The sequence below is a fragment of the Lepidochelys olivacea genome, assembly GCF_965140295.1.
Source record: "Lepidochelys olivacea isolate rLepOli2 genome assembly, chromosome: 1".
NCBI classification, from domain to species: domain Eukaryota; kingdom Metazoa; phylum Chordata; order Testudines; family Cheloniidae; genus Lepidochelys; species Lepidochelys olivacea.
In genome coordinates this window covers 143,441,701-143,464,788 of record NC_140411.1, presented here as the reverse complement: position 1 = coordinate 143,464,788, position 23,088 = coordinate 143,441,701, and the positions used below count along the sequence as shown (strand labels likewise).

The window sequence follows — 23,088 nt, the reverse complement described above, 5'->3', positions numbered from 1 at the left end:
CCATTGAAAATTTCAACAAAAATGAAACAAACCCACCACATTTTTGTCAAAATTTCAGCAGAAAATGTTTACTTTTGGGCAATGAAAGAAGACCACACAGTCTAAAGTGGTAGTTTTTGGCTGAAACCCCGTGGGGTTTTCATTTTCCTGACAAAAATTTCCATTTTTTTTAAGGGCAGCAGACTCTTGCCAGGAAAATGTTTGGTTTTGTCAAAATTCCAATTTTATGTCGAAAAATGTTAAGATGGAAAGTTTTTGATCAGACCTAGTACTACTGTATTCCTGGCTTTGCCTGAATCCTGGGCATGACATTTATCTTCTCCATGCCTCACTTTCCTCATCTGTAACATAGGGGTAAATATGTTACCTACCTCAAAGTAATGTTAAAAGAGTATTTCATTAGTATATTTAAAGTACTTTGCTATCTTCTGATGGAAGACCCTATAGGGGTGCAAAGTATTATTTGCATTAACTCTTAACTAATCATTTTATTTTCTGACTAGCCCTTCACCCTTGATTCTTTTAAAAAAAGAAATGTGATAATTTGTGTGTTTCCTGTTGTGCTGGAAATGCCATTAATCATTAGGCAGCATCAAGACCATGACTGAATGAGGTTGGCATAGAGCTCTTAGCCCCTCAAGATTGTTAAAATGTTTCTTTTTTCCTCACCCTGTTGTTCTGTAATCATAACAGCTAAAGGCGATGACATTTAGGGTTATAATTTTTTTATATACAATCAACACGCTGGTGTATATTTGTTCCTGAGTACAGTTGCTGGGGTTCACTGGCTGTTTTTAGCACATGATAGGACCTGACCAAGCCACAGCTTGTTCTTCTATGCAAATCTTGCTCCTGTGTGCAAAACAAGTCCAAATCCTGAAGTCCTTACTCAGTCAATGGGACTTTTGTGAGAGTAGGGAATAATGTTTCCAAAAGTATCTAGTGATTTTGGGTGCCTCAGTTACTGGGTGCCCAACTTGAGACACTTTTAAAGGGGCCTGATTTTTAGCAGACAGATGCTCAGCACTTTCTGAAAACTGGATGTCTCAGGAGGAACACACAAACATTGGGGAACTAGTCACTTTTGAAAAATCCTACTCAAGGACTTTAGGTTTGACCCTACGATAATGAGGCTGAGGGTAACAGTGCACATATTGTACCTTCAGTGACCATGCCTCTTCTTGAGCCTCATCCTGGTAGGTGCCTATACTCTGACAGCATCTGCCCTTTAGATGTTTCCCATCATGCCTTCTGTTGGCGGGCAACCAAGCCTTTGCTGGGATGATCCCTGTGGTATGGAACTTGGACATTCATCTTCAGCCCATCACTCCCAAAGTATAATATATATATTGAAAATACTTCTTTTTCAGAGGTATTTCCTAGTTTAGATCCCAGTCTTGCAACTGGCTGTGGGTGTGTGGATCCCACATGGAAGCAATGAGTCACAGAGCCAGTTGCAGTGTCAGGGTCTTAATCACTGTCAGCCCCCATAGAAGATTCTCCTTCACCCTTTTAAAAAATGATGCTGCTTTCTTTGGCTTTTTGGCATTTGATTTTTACAGTTGTCTATTTTGTACTGATCAGGTATAGTTTTAACTTCTGATTCTTACTGAAGTTAAAGGGAGTTGATAATGCTCCGCACAGCTCAGGAGGCAATTAGTGCTTTGCCCTATGCCTTTACTTCCCTGCTGCTGCTGCAAAATCATTCCTGAGCTTCTAGTATCTATATAGGATTTATCGCAGATCATCTGAGAGGCTAACTGTAATGAAATGCTAAATTGTATTATACGGTTCAGCCACGAGGTGGAGCTGCATGCAACATACCTTATTTAAGCTAACCTTAGCCATACCTGGCTGAGTGTTAAAGGATCTTATAGTGAACACACACATTTGGGGTATATTTCTCTGCGAAGGAAGCTTTGTGGTCAGTCCATATCCGATACAGAAGCCTGACCTGCTAGTAGCAGCATTGCAACCTACCTCGTACAAGTTGTCTATGACACTAATTATGGGTAATGAAGAGCTAGGGCTATTCTGTCCTTGGAAATTTTTTAATCCGCTACATCTTGTGAATTCTTTACTACTTTGATGCACTGAAATTTTCATGTAACTTTATTAATAGACTATTTGTGTCCACTAGTATGACAGTAAAGATCACCTGTTAGATCCTGTTAAAGGGGCTCTATTCTATGCATTCAGTACAGCCTGGAGAGATTAATAAGACTGGGACTTTTCAGCTTGGAAAAGAGACGGCTAAGGGGAGATATGATTGAGGTCTATAAAGTCATGACTAGTGTAGAAAAAGTAAATAAGGAAGTGTTGTTTACTACTTCTCATAACACAAGAACTAGGGGTCACCAAATGAAATTAATAGGCAGCAGGTTTAAAACAAATAAAAGGAAGTATTTCTTCACACAATGCACAGCCAACCTGTGGAACTCATTGCCAGAGGATGTTGTGAAGGCCAAGACCATAACAGAGTTCAAAAAAGAACTAGATAAATTCATGGAGGATAGGTCCATCAATGGCTATTAGCCAGGATGGGCAGAGATGGTGTCCCTAGACTCTGTTTGCCAAAAGCTGGGAATGAGCGACAAGGGATGGGTCACTTGATGATTACCTTTTCTATTCATTCCTTCTGAGGCACCTGGCACTGGCCACTGTTGGAAGACAGGATACTGGGCTAGATGGACCTTTGGTCTGACCCAATAGCGCCATTCTTATGTTCTTATGGAGTGCCCATCCTACTGTCTCCCAAAGCAAAGGTAGGATTGGATGGATGAGAATAATTTTAAAAGTGCCTTGCTGAACTGAGAGAGGGTTTTTTCCCCCCTTGTGGTGCTTGTTATACATGCATATCTGTATCGACCTAAAGAGTGAAGCAATAAGGAGAGAAAGATATATGCTTCCTAGCAGTGTAGCTATACTCTCCAGGTTAACTTGTGCAACAGTATTCTCCTCAGTAGATGCAACTAGTGGATCTTGGCAGGCTCCACTCCATCTTGACGGTGTGATGATGACAACTTTCATTGTATATCTGGAAGATATGCTTTCCTTGCTTCTCATTGGATATCACAAATTTCCCTAGAAACCTTCCAAAGGAAATTAAATGGGATTCTACAAGGCCTGTTTACACAGATGACAGTTTAGTTGATGGGAAGTCAGAGGGAAAACATAATGAAAAACTGAAATAAGTTGTGAAAGCAATTGAGGGTGCGCACAAGAATCAAATAGAGAAATGCATGCTACAGCAAACCAAACTACAGGTCTTAGGTCATGTAATTGGTGAAGAGGGAGAAGTCAGAGCTGTAGTTAAAGTGCTTCTATCTAAAAATATCCCAGAACTGATGTAGTTCCTCTACATCAGTGTTTCCCAAACTTGGGACACCGCTTGTTCAGGGAAAGCCCCTGGTGGGCCAGACCGGTTTGTTTACCTGCCGCGTCCACAGGTTCTGCAGATTGCGGCTCCCACTGGCCACGTTTTCATGGCCAGTGGGAGCCACGATTGGCCAAAGCTGCAGACGTGGCAGGCAAACAAACCAGCCTGGCCTGCCAGGGGTTTTCCCTGAACAAGCGGGGTCCCACGTTTGGGAAACACTGCTCTATATGATTACTAGTCTGGAGAAAATTATACCTAGTCTGTCCTCAAAAGTCCAAGTTCTTTATGAACTGCTTTATTTCACATCTCTGTGGGTGTGAAATAAAGCACAGAATGTACTTTTGAGGCTATGAATAAACTATTGCTCCAACCCCCAATACTGGCATATTTTGATATTTCTAAGTCTGCCGCTATTTCAACAGATGCCAAAAGCTGGGGTCGTGGAGAGTGCTACTTCAGTTACAAGGAGATACCTGGAAGTCTGTAGCCTATAATGCAAGACAATTTTCAGACTCAAGCCCAGCTATGCCCAAACAGAGAAAGAATGTTTGGAGGACGTATGGGCTTGCAAGAAGTTAACAAGACATTTGCATGGTCTTGATAGCTTTAGGCTTGGGACATACTACAAGCCCCAGAAACTCAGGATGAGAGACGATAAAAAAATGGAGCCCTTTTTCATTACTACTTTTGTGAAAATAGCCTCTTTTTTTTGGGAAAAATTTTGAAATTTGAAACTTTTCAGCTGGCTCTGCTGTTACTGAAGCACATGTGTGTGTAGTCTGGAATGGGTTACCAGTGTCACCACAAAAATCAGAACTGATTCAAATGGCCAATAGCAAGAGTACAACTATAAATCGTATCCAAACGTATACGACATGGTTACCTCAGGAATCCTATGTTCGGCCTATAATTTACATGTAATGAGAAGAATTCTCCATAGCTGGTCTGATTATCTGTGGCATTAATATTATACTTGCACAGTCCTTTCAGGACAATGTACTGGAAAGTATATATGAGGGACACAGCCAGGCCTCAAAAAATGTTGCAATGTTGTCAACCTTAAAGGTTAAAAAAATCCCCTTGTCCTCTATACTCTCACTCAAAGGATACAGAGTGAAGATATGCCAAATCTAAGAGGACTCAGTTTTTCTTCTTTAATCATCAGAATCCAGTTTATCCAAACTTAAACTAGGAGAGCTAATTCTGATAAAAATGGACGAGGTAAAATATAGGTCGCAACATCAGCTGTTGTCATTGAATATAGCTATACCCCAATAGCCTCCATAATTAAGAGTGATCAAGGTACTGAACACAGACGACATGTTCTGCTGGTTCCAAACCTGGTTGAGAAGAGTTCTAAACCTCCAGCGCCCTTGGGATGTGGTAAATAAACTTAGCCAGCTGGATGAAATTCTCCTGAAGAGCAGAAAGCAAACACAGCTGGAGGAAGAGTGTAGCTGATGGCTCATCTGGACAATTTGTTGTTGAATATTGATTCTTGGTAAAGATTGTTCTTACAGCAAAGCATTTGATAAGAAAGAGAGGATCTGAGGGCATAGGAATGGTTTCTTCAAAACTATAATTCTTTACCATTATCACATGACTGATTTGATGACAGCCGATCACATGTGCTGATTTATCTGAATAAGAAATACATTTAATTGTTTAAGATCCTTGGAGAAGTAATTGGCATTTACCAAATTAATATCAGGACTTACATAAAACCTGGCCATTTCAATTCTGAAAGTAAAAAGATTTTTAATCTGAAAAAAAAAATTCTGTTGTGTTATTTCAACTGATTTAAAAGCTGAATTAAGATAAATACACCCACCCACCCTGAATAAAGTTCTCACCTCTAATGTGTTCATTTATATCCTTGTTCATGCTGATTAATGTCCACATCAATTGCTTACACAAATCAACCGGGGTGCCCCTGCAGTCGCCAAATGAAAGAGGGTAGCCTAGCAACCACTCAGAGACTAATAATACTGCATTTTGACCAAGAGTCCTCCAAACAGATGCAAACACATACCCTTATCTGTTCTTTTTTTATTACCTCAAACTCTCATGCTGGCAAATAGGTCAACACAATACCCTCGTTGGCAATTGCCTTGGAATTTACCCTTTGCATATTGGTCTGAAACAGCCCTCAGCAGCCACCATGCTAAATTGTCACTCTTCTGCAGGAGCAATTGTTAATTCAGCATTGGGGCAAACAGTAGCCTGGCAAGAAATGTGGCAGCAGAAATAACGACAGTGGTATCCCAGCAAGAAATAACGGGAGCAGCGCATCAGGTGAAATGGTTTTATGCCACACTTTGCCCAGCAGTCTGAAGGCCTATTTCTGTTCACTAGATATTCTGCTGCACAGACTCTATTGACGCTTCCTTGTGCACTTCCTACTAAGTTACAATACTGCAAAAAAAGGTCAAAATTTACCTTCATTCACACTGTTATCATCACTACACGGAGATGCAATTTAACTTGAACAATATTGAATGCATCCGATGAAGTGAGCTGTAGCTCACAAAAGCTTATGCTCATATAAATTGGTTAGTCTTTAAGGGTATGTCTACACTACGGAATAAGGTCGAATTTATAGAAGTCGGTTTTTTAGAAATCGGTTTTATATATTCGAGTGTGTGTGTCCCCACAGAAAATGCTCTAAGTGCATTAAGTGCATTAACTCGGCAGAGTGCTTCCACAGTACTGAGGCAAGCGTCGACTTCCGGAGCGTTGCACTGTGGGTAGCTATCCCACAGTTCCCGCAGTCTCCGCTGCCCATTGGAATTCTGGGTTGAGATCCCAATGCCTGATGGGGCTAAAACATTGTCGCGGGTGGTTCTGGGTACATATCGTCAGGCCCCCGTTCCCTCCCTCCCTCCGTGAAAGCAAGGGCAGACAATCATTTTGCGCCTTTTTTCCTGAGTTACCTGTGCAGATGCCATACCATGGCAAGCATGGAGCCCGCTCAGGTAACCATCACCCTATATATCCTGGGTGCTGGCAGATGTGGTATGGCTTTGCTACACAGTAGCAGCAACCCCTTGCCTTATGGCAGCAGACAGTGCAGTACGACTGGTAGTCGTCCTCGACGTGTCCAAGGTGCTCCTGGTCACGTCGGCTGGGAGCGCCTGGGCAGACATGGGCGCAGGGACTAAATTTGGAGTGACTTGACCAGGTCATTCTCTTTAGTCCTGCAGTCAGTCCTATTGAATCGTCTTATGGTGAGCAGGCAGGCGATACGGATTGCTAGCAGTCGTACTGTACCATCTTCTGCCGGGCAGGCAAGAGATTAGGATTGCTAGCAGTCGTATTGTACCATCTTCTGCCAGGCAGGCAAGAGATGAGGATGGCTAGCAGTCGTACTGTACCATCTTCTGCCGAGCAGCCATGAGATGTGGATGGCATGCAGTCCTTCTGCACCGTCTGCTGCCAGCCAAAGATGTAAAAGATAGATGGAGTGGATCAAAACAAGAAATAGACCAGATTTGTTTTGTACTCATTTGCCTCCTCCCCTCTCTAGGGGACTCATTCCTCTAGGTCACACTGCAGTCACTCACAGAGAAGGTGCAGTGAGGTAAATCTAGCCATGTATCAATCAAAGGCCAAGCTAACCGACTTGTTCCAATAAGAACAATAACTTAGGTGCACCATTTCTTATTGGAACCCTCCGTGAAGTCCTGCCTGAAATACTCCTTGATGTAAAGACACCCCCTTTGTTGATTTTAGCTCCCTGAAGCCAACCCTGTAAGCCGTGTCGTCAGTCGCCCCTCCCTCCGTCAGAGCAACAGCAGACAATCGTTCCGCGCCTTTTTTCTGTGCAGACACCATACCAAGGCAAGCATGGAGGCTGCTCAGCTTACTTTGGCAATTAGGAGCACATTAAACACCACACGCATTATCCAGCAGTATATGCAGCACCAGAACCTGGCAAAGCAATACCGGGCGAGGAGGCGACGTCAGCGCGGTCACGTGAGTGATCAGGACATGGACACAGATTTCTCTGAAAGCATGGGCCCTGACAATGCATGCATCATGGTGCTAATGGGGCAGGTTCATGCTGTGGAATGCCGATTCTGGGCTCGGGAAACAAGCACAGACTGGTGGGACCGCATAGTGTTGCAGGTCTGGGACGATTCCCAGTGGCTGCGAAACTTTCTCATGCGTAAGGGCACTTTCATGGAACTTTGTGACTTGCTTTCCCCTGCCCTGAGGCTCATGAATACCAAGATGAGAGCAGCCCTCACAGTTGAGAAGCGAGTGGCGATAGCCCTGTGGAAGCTTGCAACGCCAGACAGCTACCGGTCAGTTGGGAATCAATTTGGAGTGGGCAAATCTACTGTGGGGGCTGCTGTGATGCAAGTAGCCCACGCAATCAAAGAACTGCTGATATCAAGGGTAGTGACCCTGGGAAATGTGCAGGTCATAGTGGATGGCTTTGCTGCAATGGGATTCCCTAACTGTGGTGGGGCTATAGACGGAACCCATATCCCTATCTTGGCACCGGAGCACCAAGCCGCCGAGTACATAAACCGCAAGGGGTACTTTTCGATAGTGCTGCTCCGGTGGATCACAAGGGATGTTTAACCAATATCAACGTGGGATGGCCGGGAAAGGTACATGACGCTCGCATCTTCAGGAACTCTGGTCTGTTTCAAAAGCTGCAGGAAGGGACTTTATTCCCAGACCAGAAAATAACTGTTGGGGATGTTGAAATGCCTATATGTATCCTTGGGGACCCAGCCTACCCCTTAATGCCATGGCTCATGAAGCCGTACACAGGCAGCCTGGACAGTAGTCAGGAGCTCTTCAACTACAGGCTGAGCAAGTGCAGAATGGTGGTAGAATGTGCATTTGGACGTTTAAAGGCGCGCTGGCGCAGTTTACTGACTCGCTTAGACCTCAGCAAAACCAATATTCCCACTGTTATTACTGCTTGCTGTGTGCTCCACAATATCTGTGAGAGTAAGGGGGAGATGTTTATGGCGGGGTGGGAGGTTGAGGCAAATCGCCTGGCTGCTGGTTACGCGCAGCCAGACACCAGGGCGGTTAGAAGAGCACAGGAGGGCGCGGTACGCATCAGAGAAGCTTTGAAAACCAGTTTCATGACTGGCCAGGCTATGGTGTGAAAGTTCTGTTTGTTTCTCCTTGATGAAACCCCCCACCCCTTGGTTCACTCTACTTCCCTGTAAGCTAACCACCTGTCCCTCCTCCCTTCAATCACCGCTTGCAGAGGCAATAAAGTCATTGTTGCTTCACATTCATGCATTCTTTATTCATTCATCACACAAATAGGGGGATGACTACCAAGGTAGCCCAGGAGGGGTGGTGGAGGAGGGAAGGAAAATGCCACACAGCACTTTAAGCACAGCACTTTAAAAGTTTACAACTTTAAAATTTATTGAATGACAGCCTTCTTTTTTTTTGGGTAATCCTCTGTGGTGGAGTGGCTGGTTGGCCGGAGGCCCCCCCACCGCGTTCTTGGGTGTCTGGGTGTGGAGGCTATGGAACTTGGGGAGGAGGGCGGTTGGTTACACAGGGGCTGCAGTGGCAGTCTGTGCTCCAGCTGACTTTGCTGCAGCTCAACCATACACTGGAGCATACTGGTTTGGTCCTCCAGCAGCCTCAGCATTGAATCCTGCCTCCTCTCATCATGCTGCCGCCACATTTGAGCTTCAGCTCTCTCTTCAGCCTGCCACTTACACTCTTCAGCCCGCCACTTACTCTCTTCAGCCCACCACCTCTCCTCCCGGTCATTTTGTGCTTTCCTGCACTCTGACATTATTTGCCTCCACGCATTCGTCTGTGCTCTGTCAGTGTGGGAGGACAGCATGATCTCGGAGAACATTTCATTGCGAGTGCTTTTTTTTTTCTTTCTAAGCTTCACTAACCTCTGGGAAGGAGAAGATCCTGTGATCATTGAAACATATGCAGCTGGTGGAGAAAAAAAAAAGGGACAGCGGTATTTAAAAAAACACATTTTATAAAACAGTGGCTACACTCTTTCAGGGTAAACCTTGCTGTTAACATTACATACATAGCACATGTGCTTTCATTACAAGGTCGCATTTTGCCTCCCCCCACCGCGTGGCTACCCCCTCAACCTTCCCCCCTCCCTGTGGCTAACAGCGGGGAACATTTCTGTTTAGCCACAGGCAAACAGCCCAGCAGGAATGGGCTCCTCTGAGTGTCCCCTGAAGAAAAGCACTCTATTTCAACCAGGTGACCATGAATTATATCTCACTCTCCTGAGGATAACACAGAGAGATAAAGAACGGATGTTGTTTGAATGCCAGCAAACATACACTGCAATGCTTTGTTCTACAATGATTCCCGAGTACGTGTTACTGGCCTGGAGTGGTAAAGTGTCCTACCATGAAGGACGCAATAAGGCTGCCCTCCCCAGAAACCTTTTGCAGAGGCTTTAAGAGTACATCTAGGAGAACCGCGAATGCCAGGGCAAAGTAATCCTTTCACATGCTTGCTTTTAAACCATGTATAGTATTTTAAAAGGTACACTCACCAGAGGTCCCTTCTCCGCCTGCTGGGTCCAGGAGGCAGCCTTGGGTGGGTTAGGGGGTACTGGCTCCAGGTCCAGGGTGAGAAACAGTTCCTGGCTGTCGGGAAAACCGGTTTCTCCGCTTGCTTGCTGTGAGCTATCTACAACCTCATCATCATCATCATCTTCTTCGTCCCCAAAACCTGCTTCCGTATTGCCTCCATCTCCATTGAAGGAGTCAAACAACACGGCTGGGGTAGTGGTGGCTGAACCCCCTAAAATGGCATGCAGCTCATCATAGAAGCGGCATGTTTGGGGCTCTGACCCAGAGCGGCTGTTCGCCTCTCTGGTTTTCTGGTAGGCTTGCCTCAGCTCCTTCAGTTTCACGCGGCACTGCTTCGGGTCCCTGTTATGGCCTCTGTCCTTCATGCCCTGGGAGATTTTGACAAAGGTTTTGGCATTTCGAAAACTGGAACGGAGTTCTGATAGCACGGATTCCTCTCCCCAAACAGCGATCAGATCCCGTACCTCCCGTTTGGTCCATGCTGGAGCTCTTTTGCGATTCTGGGACTCCATCATGGTCACCTGTGCTGATGAGCTCTGCATGGTCACCTGCAGCTTGCCACGCTGGCCAAACAGGAAATGAGATTTAAAAGTTCACGGTTCTTTTCTTGTCTACCTGGCCAGTGCATCTGAGTTGAGAGTGCTGTCCAGAGCGGTCAGAATGGAGCACTCTGGGATAGCTCCCGGAGGCCAATACCATCGAATTGTGTCCACAGTACCCCAAATTCGAGCCAGCAAGGTCAATTTAAGTGCTAATCCACTTGTCAGGGGTAGAGTAAGGACATCGATTTTAAGAGCCCTTTAAGTCGAAATAAAGGGCTTCATTGTGTGGACGGGTGCAGGTTTACATCGATTTAACGCTGCTAAATTCGACCTAAAGTCCTAGTGTAGACCAGGGCTAAGGTGCCACAAGTACTCCTTTTCTTTTTAATAACAGGAAGGAAAGCAAAGATAGAGATGTTAAAGCTGTTTAATAATGGTCAAAATGTTATTGTCAGCAAACGTGGTTTCAAGAATTTTTTTTGTGGGAAAATGTGATTTTTGTCTACATTGTTTTTTGATGATATTAAAAATATTTTTTTTGACTTTTTTTTCATTGTGTGGAGAAAAATGTCACTGCTCTTATTTACTTTTAGTTGTCATCCCCACCACCTGCCTTTCCTCCCCACTTGGTGAGGTGAAAAATTATTTTTAAAAAAACTTTCATTTTTAATTTTGTCGTCAATTAACTTTAGTTAATGGAAGGTAAGAGGGCTAATCTCCATTTGCTAACTCAACCCTCACCCAACATAAGCATGGATATTAGAGAAGAACTTCTCCCTCTAATCCTGTTCTCAGTGCTAATATGTGTGACTGGAACACATTTGGCTTCCTACTGTCTCTTCCACCTTTGCTGACTGCCAGTCCAGATATCCCACATATAATATAGATATTAAATCAAATGCAAAGGAGAAGGTGATCTCAACAGATGGCGCCAGTTGAAAGGAAGTAAGGGCAGCATGATAAGGCAACTAATTAAACCAACTAATTAAGACAGATCCCTTAAAATTGAAAGGTACCTTCTCAGGAAGGGTAAGTCTCTTGCCTGCTAACTGGCAAAAATGGATTATCTAAATTTTCCTTTCACGGCACCAATTCCCTAGAGTAAGCTGTGAACTAAGGATATGGCTCTGAATTTATTTTTTGCACGTTTTCCTTCTTTAGTTCTGTGTGTTTGAAATATCATACCAATTCTCCAGACTTGTGAAAGTTCACGAACTCTGTCCCCTTCTTACTTTACTGAATTTAATATCTTTCATTCCCAGGATGCTTATTGGCTTCGAGTGCCCAGCTATCATTTAAAAGCTCTGAGGACAAAAGTCTGTTCTGTGGCTTCTGACATCTCTAAAGGAAACCTTTCTCGTTATAATTTGCTCCTTTCTCCCACTTTTAAAGCTCTCACCCTGTCCATTTACTGACGTTTTCCAATAACTGCAATGATTTCTCGTTGCTGAAATTCTCATTGCTGAATTTGCATGTTGTCAGCATATAGCACATGGGAAATATGCCGGATGTTTTCTATTGATTATAGTGTATAAGGGATTTGTGATATGGGCACCTGGTCAAACTATAATGCTAAAAGGAAGGGTTAATCTTTATTCCAAACTGTAGAAAGAGATGCAGTACTTTTTCTTCTCTTTTATCGATGCATATGTAACTGCAGCAGTGGTGAGTAACATGTCTATAAATGGGTCCTGGTGAGAAGTAAACATCATGTGGTCTCCAGTTTGGAAGCTTGTTGAGTGGGAGGCATTTACTGAATCTTTGGGCTCGCAGCACGATTACTCGTTTTCTATTAGGAACATATTTGGTGCTAATAATATGCACCTTTTTTGCAAAGATAATGTCACATGTAAAAAGTGGCAGAGTCAAGCACTCAGAGGCTTGGAGGGGCATGGACAGAGATTGATCATGAAACTTTAATTCAGCCTCCTAACACATATGTATTAGGATACAGTCTTTAACTACATAAGTGGACCACACATACATACCTCTATATTATAGTGCCCCTCCCCTTCTAACTCTACAATTAGAAAGGACAGTTCCATGTTTTTAGCATTAAACTTGGCCATTTCATCCCACAACATCCTGACATGCAACATACAAGATTTCAGCCCAAACACAGATTTATTTCTCTTTTTAAAAGATTCCTTCTCTCACATATTTTAGTCACCTACAGTTTAGTAAATTAGCAAAATGTATTGACAGTTTGGCATCTTTGCTGCTGCATTTTAGAATGTAATTTTTAATCCATTGCCAGTTAGTCAGTGTTCTGGTATGTTGGACAGGGGAAAAGATACAGGAGAGATTTAGGTCTGAAAAAAAAAATCTGAGCATTTGCAGGTCAGTAATGTTATTGCAGTGTATTTTGTAAGTTTATATCAATGTTCGGTGTTACCCAGATTAGATCACTTCCCATTTTCAAACACCCCTCATTGAATTTGTTACAATATTAGCAAACTACAATTCTCATTCTTGTTCCCATTGAAATCAATGGCAAAGCCTGATTGACTTCACTGGGAGCAGGATTGGGACGCCAAGAATCTTGTGATTTTTAGAATGAAAAAGTAGAGGGTCTTGGGGGTAGGAAGGGACATGAAGTCCATGATTCAGGAAAGCATTTAAGCACATGCTTAAGACCATCCCTAATCAGGACAGTGCTTAAGCATGCACTTAACTTTAAGCAAGTGTTTAAATCCTATTGATTTATTTTAAAATGATCAGAGTAGCATGATGAAAGGTGGGAGATGATTTGAGTGGCACAAGAGATACTGGTAGAAAGGCTACAGCAGCTGAAAAATAACCAAGGGAGTATAAGTATGAAAATTATTAATGCACCATCTAGTATCCTAGTTTTGAGTTCAAACACTCCCATTGATCTCTGTAGGAGTTTGCATTCTAAAAATAGACTGCATTTGGGACCTGAGAGACAGCAAATTGGAGCACAAAGAGAGAGTTCAGAGCAGATTGGAACCCCACAAGGAGCTAAAAGAGGGGTCAGTAAGCAAGGAAACTCATTTGGCAATAAGTAGCAATTCTAGAGAGCTGGGAGAGCATTGGAGAGTAAGGTAATTGTAACAAATATGGCAATTTCATGCAATATCTTTGGGAGATCTTACTATATTAAATTTATGTGGGCCAGGGATTGTTTGTAATTCCATGGGGGAAGGTGACCAAAGGCCTTTAGGAACTAAGAAGAGTGCTGGGTGATTAGACAAATTCACTCAGGTTGTAATGCCTCCAGAGAGCTACCACCACCTGGAAAGACTTGTATACACTGGTTCAAACTGGATTCTCCAGAGATCAACAGAGAAAGAAAGGACTTTTGGATAAACAGCCTGAGTTTAAATGGACTCAGGGCCTTCTTTCTGATCCAGCAAACTGAAGGACCTATTGTCCAAGGCAGCGGTAGGCAATCCTTGTGGAAGGTCAGAAGGGCTGAAACAGACCAGAGGCTTTGTGGGAGCTGGAGTGAGCTCTGATAAGCTTATTAGCAGTTGTGTAGGTTCTCTGTAATGCTTTCACCTTAAGAATAAACATACTTGCTTAGAAAGGGCTGTGTGGTAACTTATAACTATGGGTAATTAACCTGTTCCAGAGAGAAAGCAAAGATCAGGCAGTCTGGCTCGCTAGGAACTCACAGTGTAAATAGGGTATTGTGTACCTTGGAAAAACCCTGGTCAGGAGGGAGAGAGGTGCATGTCACTGCCCAGGAGAGGTAACGGCTGAGGAGCTGTGAGCCTAGAGTGGGAGCGTGTGCTGGACCACTGAGGGGGAATACAGGTGCAGTTGCCCTGAACTGTGACAGTAATATTATTAGTGTTTGTTAATTTATGAAGCATTGCTCATAACTATCACAGCAATTCACTAAATTAAAACAAATTAAAACATGAAGAGCTTGATTCTCCACTCCAGCTACACAGTGGGAATCCTCGACTGGGAGGCTCTGGCTGAGTTAGGCTCCCTATGTATTTCATAAGTGGTGCAAAGTGAACTTGGTGGAATAGAGCTCAAACTGGGGAATAGAGCTCAAAGAATTTAAAATGTTCAGTAAAAAAAAGAAAAGAAAAGAAAAAGAAAAACTCCTGCAAAGCATATAGATTGCTGGCATGATGCAGTAGGGGAAACAGTTTGGCCTAGTGGATGGAGCACTGGATTGGGAGTCAGGAGACCTGACTCTGCCACTGACTGGTTTTGTAGTACTGGACAAGTCGCTTCACCTATCTGTGCTTCTGTTTCCCCTCCCAAATTTTTATCTGTCTTGTCTATTTAGACTAATAAGCACTTCAGAGCAGAGACCCACTCTCACCGTCTGCTTATAAAGTATCTAACACAATAAGGCCCCAGTTGAGACTGGGGCCATAAAGCAGTACAAAAATAATATGAATAAATTCAAAGCTTTTAACTTTGTCTGGCATATGCTATTGATTTCAATGGAAGTTGAGAGTCAAAGGACTGGATTTATAAGCAAGGGACAGAGTTATTGTGTGGGGAAGGTCCTAGGAGCAGATGGAGGAACTGAGCAAGTGACTGAGGTGACCCAAGCAGTCAAACCACTTGGATATCAGTAGCATATTAATACTGTACATAGCAGCATGTGTTTTTACTTTACAAACTCCCATCAATATCAGCAGAGTTCAGCTTACACACACAGAAAAGTAGATCTTTGGAGGAATATAAAATGATACACATACCTGATGATTGAGTCTAAATTAGCTGCTACCACTCAAGAAAAAGACCTTGGAGTCTTTGAGCAGATGTTTTCAGAGAACTATCCACCATGTACAACGGCAGTCAAAAAGGCTAACAGAATGTAAGGACCAAATAGGAAATGAATAGACAAGAAGGCAGAAAATATCATCATGCCACTATATAAATCCATGGTATGCCCACACTTTGAGTACTGCATGCAGTTCTGGTCACCCCATCTCAAAAAAAGATTATTCGAATTGGGAAAAGTGCAGAGAAGGGCAACAGAAATAATTAGGGGTATGGAACAGCTTCCAAATTAAGGTGAGATTAAAAAAAGCTGTAACTGTTCACCTTTGAAAAGAGAAAACTGGGGAGGTGGGATGATGGAGGTCTATAAAATCATAAATGGAATGGATAAAGTGAATAAGGAAGTATTATTTACCCCTTCCCATTCCATAATTATTAGGGGTCGCCCAATGAAATTAATAAGCAACAGGTTTAAAACAAACAAAAAGGAGTACTTCCTCACACAACGTGCAGTCAACCTGTGGAACTCATTGCCAGGGGATGTTGTGAAGGCCAAAAAGCATAACTGAGATCAAAGAAGAATGAGAAGATCATGGAGGATATCAATGGCTATTAGCCAAGATGGTCAGGGACACAACCCCATGCTCTGGGTGTCTCTAAACCTCTGATTGCCAGAAGCTGGGACTGGACAACAGGGCAAGGATCACTCAGTAAATTACCCTGTTCTGTTCATTCCCTCTAAAGCATCTGGCACTGGCCACTGTTGGAAAACAGGGCTAGATGGACCAATTGTCTGATCCAATATAGCCATTCTTATGTAATAGAGTAGAACTGAGAAAATAAGTGAGGCTCAAACTGGTGTAAGAGGGAGTTAAGGGAAGATTAGAGTGGGGAGATGGACCACAGGGGAGCTTTCTGACTTGCATTGACATCATAATGGCTCCTTTGTAGTTGTGCTGACAATGGAGATCCTCCTTTCTGGAAATACAATATTACTGAGTAAGATGTTTATTGTGTTATAGTGATGTTAAAAATCTGACTCGAGCCCATTAAACAAAGGAGCTCTAGTTAAAGCAGCTGCTCATGCTTTATATATATAAAACAATATCTTACACACTGGCATCTTTCAACTTGAAGGATCACAAAATACTTTATAAATTAAGGGCCAAATTATGCTATAAAGTGTACAGAGCCTGGCTTGCACCGATGTCAGTAAGAGCCCTGCATGCATATGAACGAATATGTCCCCAGAAGTATTTCCATTCACCTATGAAAAGCATCCACACCTCTTCACATTCAGCAAGTCACACAGTAGGGAACTGAAACTGCAGGGAGACTATATGTGGGCAGAATGTAATTACCCAGGTTGGAAGGCATGTGTGTTTGTGTACTGGGAATCCACCAAGCAGACTTTTAAAATTTTGATGTTATTTTTGTCATTTTACGAATATAACAACTTGCAGGTGCAAGGGATTTCAGTATTCAGAGCTCTCAAACCAACAGTGTCTTTCTGGGGCTATGTAACACTTGAACGGACAAATTCTAGGCACAGTCCGGTGTAAATCTACTGTAATTCCACCAACTTCAGTTGTGTTTCTCCACATTAACACTGGTGAAAGTGAGACCAGAATTTGAAAAGATGTCCAACGAAAGCCATCTGTCTGTGGGATGACTTGAAGGAAATTCAGGCTGAAATGAAGTGATAGGCAGTGGATAAATGTGCTAAGCCATACTGAGATGTGATCAGGCTGCTTTGGTTTCAGAGAAGCAGCCGTGTTAGTCTGTATTCGCAAAAAGAAAAGGAGTACTAGTGGCACCTTAGAGACTAACCAATTTATTCGAGCATAAGCTTTCGTGAGCTACAGCTCACTTCATCGGCAGATTATTATGAGGGATAAACAGCGTTTGAAACATTCTGGGAAAAATTCCTTACCTTGTTCTTTTCGACAACTAATTTATTTTCACCATTTCTTAATTAATTTGACTTCTTTTCCAAAAAGTACGTAACATGTCCAAGCTATCAGTATTAGTCATGCGGGATTATTTGATATAGCACTTCTATGTCCTCTCTTATTTGTCTCTGCTGTAAACTGATCACTCCCAGTCTCTCTTCCATTCTTGTTCCGATTGATAAAGGCCCCCACATCTTAGGAAGAGCAACAAAACCAGTATTTATGTAAAATATTGTGAGCTACAAACCATGGTCATTTTTCATGGTGTGATGACTGTTTAATTTTCTGAGAAGTTTAGTAAAAGTTTATTGAGTGCAATAGAGTTTACACCAAATACAGGTATCCTGAAAATACTTAAAATTTTACTGATTAAACAAATATCCCAAGAGATCAAATTTCCTGCATTTCAGATCTGGTATTTCCTCATTATTGATCTGATCTGTATGACTGAAATCAATGGTAACACTTCCCTTAACTTCAATGGGGACAGGATTAGACCCTCTGCAGGGTTATACCTTAACCGTAACTATTCAGGGGGAAAAACCTGAGTGCCAGCAGCAGCCGAAAAATCAAACTGTTAGGATGTGCAAAAATAGGGCAGAAAATATTTCATCATACGCTCTCACCTACAATAATGGTTCAGCGCTGTCAGTCAAAAAATATACAGCAGAAATAGAAGGGTGTGGAGAGAAGTGGCAAAAATAGAGGCGAGGAGAAACTTCCATATGAAGAGAGACTCGAAAAGGTTGGGGCTGTTTAGAGAGGCAATGAATAAGAGGGATATGATAATTGTGTAAAAGCTAATGAGTGGCATAGAGAAGGAAAATTAGGTCCTCCCATTTACTTTTTCTCATAGTTAAAGAGCCAGGGGACATTCACTGAAATTGAAAGGCAATACTGTTCAACCGAAGAAAGGAAATACTGGAGGGGGGGGTTATATTTACTCAATGCATGTTTATTATTTATCCTGTGGACCTCATAGCCACAGGATGCCATAGTGGCCAAGACCTTAGTCAGATTCATTAAAGGATAAGACAATTCGAAGAATCATGAGGACATCCACAGTTTCATTAGACAGATGTGAACTGTGGGTTGAGGAAGGTACCACATCAAAATGATGGTATTTTACACCCACTTTGTATTCCACTCTGCACAGATGTAAATGACTACACAATGTGCAAGGCAAATTGCAGATGCTAAGAATATATGTTCAGTAAGAACTTACATGAACTTTCATGATTTCTCAAACAATATCCACAAATACAATGGTAAATGATACATTTCTTGTCTTTTTTTTTTATCTTGCAGATCTGAAAAGAGAAACAGAATGAAATATAATGAGTGCAGATTATTGAAATATTTTATATATTTGTACGAAGATTATGAACTTCCTAAATACAAGATACTCCATAAAAATGTCCTCTTTGTACATTTATATCCCTTTCTTGTTGTCTATTTTGCATAATGTAAAAAGTACTGGTGACATAATGCAGCACAAAACAGAAAGTGGTGAACCTGTACATATTCAGGAATAAGTTTGATTTTATGAGCAGAGAATAATGTAACTCACAGTTTGAGTAAAAAAAAAAATCAAATAAACCATTTTTCCAGGGAGAAAGATCTTCTTACTAGTTGATTTTTTTCTCTTGCTGTTGAAAATAGAAGCTATTGACATAACAGTTTCATGGATAAAATGTTTTAATGAAAGCGCAGATTGCAGACTTTGTGAAAGATAATCTATTCCATGCTTTACTTTTACATATTAATTATTGGTTAACGGGTGGGTTTGAAATTCTGTAAAATAGAGAGTTAAAGTACGGTGAAAATCTTCACGTATGCTCTTTGAAGATGAGTTCATCCTAAATTCCTCCTTTGCTATAGAGCCACAGTATTTTCTTTTGCCTAAAAATGTAAAATGCACTGTTGGTCAGATATTTATGCATTGCTTTTACCTTGTACAGAACTTGGTGACAGAAATGCGCGGTAGAAAGATCCTTAAATAGACCCTGATTCAGGAAAGCACCTCTGTTCAGGAAAGTTCTTAAGCACATGCTTAAAATTAAGCACACACTTAAGTGCTTTCCTGGAATAGTGGGTCTTAAAACTCAATCCTGCAACCTTTAATGAAGCAAATAGTCCCACCAATCTTGATGCGACGACTCACCTGAACAAAAGATAAAGAATCAGGCCCTTAAAAGGTGATATAAAATACTGTCTCCTATATATTTTTCCACTGTATTAATATTGCACAGAAATTGAGTATGATCAAACAGAACTTTAAATATTATGATAAAATGTGAAACCCACATGCTTGTTTTATATGGAATGTACATAATGAAGATTGTTTAAGGAATATTCTATTTTTGGAAATGAAATTTTATTGTTGGAGAAATTCAATACATTGTATTTCCTTGGTCTCGTGTCATTTACTCACTGTGGAGGGACTGTTCTGGTAATGGTATTCATGAGTTTTCTACCAGTGACTGTACTTGTTCTACATGCAATGAAATCTGCCTGGACTGCTTGTAATTTATTCTATTCAAATAAGGATAATTATTCTGGTTAGAAAACAGGTTTACAACGGAATGTTACTAACAATGACATGTTTAATGCACGCAGCAGTTTCTCATTTGCTCCATGACAGGATACCGAAGTCAGCCACTAGTATCCTTACATTTTAAGTCATGACAGATAATATTTGCATGACTCTATACAGGATTCTCAGTCACTTCAACTCAGGAAAAAAGTACATGCTTGTATTTTTGCTTTAAATATGCAATATCAGTGTAGTTTACTAGTTTGCTTTACCCTGTACATGTGTAGCTAATTCCCCTTTATGCACTGCGCAGCCCTAAAGCAAGAGTGTCTAAGGTGAAATTAGAGGAAGTGTCAAGATCCAGAATGCAGCAGGCGCATCTTTCATTGACACATTGACAAGATTAGCATGCCTATTTGATCAAGAAAGAACAATTTCCCATCTGCTGCATTATCACTCACTGCAATGCAAAACATTCTCTGGAAAAATGTCATCCTTTGGATTTTTACAGTCTCCAACTGCTCACAAAATTCTCAAGTTGGAGATGTTTACTTTGTTCTATTTCCCAGGAATCTCAAGGCATGGAATTTTAAACATACCACAAACATTCATAGCTGAATAAGATACAGATATGCATATTTCCCACTATTTTGTGATCTTTTCCTCTCTATAATTAATGAACAAATTCAATATTCTTTGCTAAAGTCCCAGGCTATCTCATCAATGCTCATGTTCTATTACTTAATATCTAACTTTCAGAAAGAAGAGGCTACAACAAGATGGAAATGGGCCTTTGAAAGAAAGGAAAGGTGGATTGAAAGTAAATGAACAGAATGCACAGATCCTGGAATCAGAGATATGGTATCAATTTTCTATTTTGAGCTACACCAGTTTCTATCACTACTGTAGTGATATGCATTCTTTTACTGGAGCTGGTAAGAATTATTTGTAAGTGTTTTAATGTGCACAGCAAATGTAGGTCATGCCAGAATGAAGGTTGCCTGTGCAATCTTAATTCTGGCCGCCTGTGTACATGCATTATGCTACAGTCTTTAATTACTCAATCACATACCATTTTTTTCCAGAGGACTCTGGCCTCAATTAAGTGATCAATATCCATCCTGTGCACTAAATAATTAAATATTTTGTTTTCTTCTTGTTGCGCTGAAGACAGAATTATAATTTCCTCATGGGCTTTTCTGTGGAGCTCCTCATTATAGTATCTGACCACAGCATCACCAACAAAAATAAATGTATTTTCACAACACCCATGTGAGGTAAGTGGCTATTAGCCCCATTTAACAGGTGGGAACTGAGACACAGAGAAGTTAAAGTCAAAAGTATCCACTAATTTTTGGTGCCCAATTTGAAATGCTGAAGACCTGATTCTTTACTTAGCATTACAGTGTGTTCAAACCACAGCTCCCAGCTGTAGCTGTGAGAGTTCAGCACTTCTGCAAGTCAGACCAAGAGTCTCAAGCCAGGCATCCAGAAAAGGAGCATCACATCAGAGCTCTGTGGCAGAGGCAGGGATAGACTCCAGTTCTCCAGGGCAGTATTCAACTTCCTTAACCATGAGCCCCATCCTTTCTCTTCCTGCAATCCCCTGCCTCATTCACTGCAAACCTTCCAGTTTCTGCAACAAATGAAGCAAAGATCCTTCAGAGAACAGCCTCTTTTACTATATAACTCTGATTCATCCCCAGAGCAGGGCCATCCTGTGTACTGAATGAGACAGAGGTCTCATGTGGTCATGTACTCACCTCCTTCCCCTACCCCTCTGGTCTCCTTGCCCAGCTAGTCCCAGTTTCCCACCTGGCTCCTCAGCCAGCCTCAGTCTCACCCGTAGCTCCTGGCTTGCAGTCTCCCTTTACTATTGCTGCCCCAGTTCCCAGTACCAGTCTCCCTCTAGTTCTCAGTCTGCCTTTCCCACAATTCCCAGTGCCATTCTCCCTCTGCCAGCCTCCAGTCCCAGTCTCACCCTCAGGCTCCTTGTCCCAATCTACCCTCTGCACAAATCTGGCTTTTATCCCTTCTGCATGTTAGACAGCTTCCTTCTCCACACTGCCTGAACCCAGAAGGAGGGGCACTGAGATCACAGGAGAGACAGCTCTCAGTTCAGGTTGCCAGGCCCAGACTCGGGATAGCCCAAAATGGCCCAGCGCTGCAATTGCTGGGAAAGCCCTTGTCAGCCTGGACAACGTGGACAGTTTTGGGGAGTAATTTAGCAGCTATAAACTGAGAAGTCTCTATTGGGCACATGAAAACTGTGGTGTTTCAAAGACTTATAATTCAGTTATATTTGGGTGGATTTCCACAGGGCTGCATGACGGGGGTACAAGCCCCACACTGGTGAGGTAAGGGCCAAAGAGCAGCTCTGGGCTCAGAAAGCTCTGCTCCGTCTCTCCTGCTGAGCATGCTCACAGTGGAAGCTGAGGTCAAAAGGGAGCAGCTCATCTCAGTCTGGGTGGACAGAGCAGGAGAGCAGTTGTGTGTTGAAGCCTCCTGCTGAGAAGCTACTGAGGCCGGAGGTGGCTGGGACCAGGCCTCACTGCTGGGCCACTGCAGGCCCTCCAACCATGGAGGTGGATGACGACAAGCTGCAACTGAGAGAGGAAGACTCTCTGGAGTGCTACCAGAGAAGACTCCAGGGGGGACTCAGAACCAAACAAGCAGCACCAACAGAGAAACAGAACCTGGGGTAGGAAGTAGCCCATGGAGCAAGCCTAGGGGTACCCGCCCTCCCAGGCCACAGACTGTGAACTACTATTTACTGGCCCCTGGGTTGGCACCTGATGAGCAAGGAAGGCCCAGGTTCCCCCGCCCCTGACCACAGACATTCACCCCTGGGCGAGATAGCCATGGACAGTCACTGCTAGGCTACTTGGCCACTGACCCCCCCATCACTAGGTGACACGGCACAGAATATAACCAGTAGACCGTACTGCTGGGCTTGGGCCCCAACCCTTCTCCATCCCCTCACCAACAGACCAGTGAAAGGCACATCCCTGACGCAAAAGCCATTTCCCTATCAAATTTCAAGTCCCTGTTCGAAAGCACGGGGATGCTAGAACTTTTCAAAGAAAAGATCACCAGAATTTCAGAACACGTGAAAAACAACATGTTATTCCATAGCCTCATTTTCAGATATGGCTAAACGATTTTGGCTGAAATTTTCCAAAAACTTTGCTCTGAATTTTACAAAAACACCAGATACCCAGCCTGGAAAACTTAAGCCCAAATGCTTTTAGTTTGACAAAGTTATCAGCAGAGCCCTATGACTTTTTAAATTTTATTTTAATTTTTGTTTTATTTCATTTTATCATCCCTGGGGGAGGGGAGGGCATGTTTGGTCTCCAGGGGGATGAAATGAAATTCCTGAAAAATTCCCGGTGAG

General features: G+C 42.5%; 1 protein-coding gene across 3 annotated transcripts in view; it reads left to right on the top strand.

The window, feature by feature from the left end:
• Window positions 1-20,589, top strand: part of SMPX (small muscle protein X-linked) — a 75,086-nt gene extending 54,497 nt beyond the window's left edge. For 2 of the 3 annotated variants that reach the window (XM_084618714.1, XM_084618713.1), the window contains exon 5: window positions 18,464-18,557. The gene's annotated coding sequence lies outside the window, so the exon portion shown is untranslated. Of the gene's footprint in view, window positions 1-18,463; window positions 18,558-20,450 lie in introns of those variants that run through there. The other variant, XM_084618712.1, reaches the window with a different exon arrangement.
• The last annotated feature ends 2,499 nt before the right edge of the window (window positions 20,590-23,088 follow it).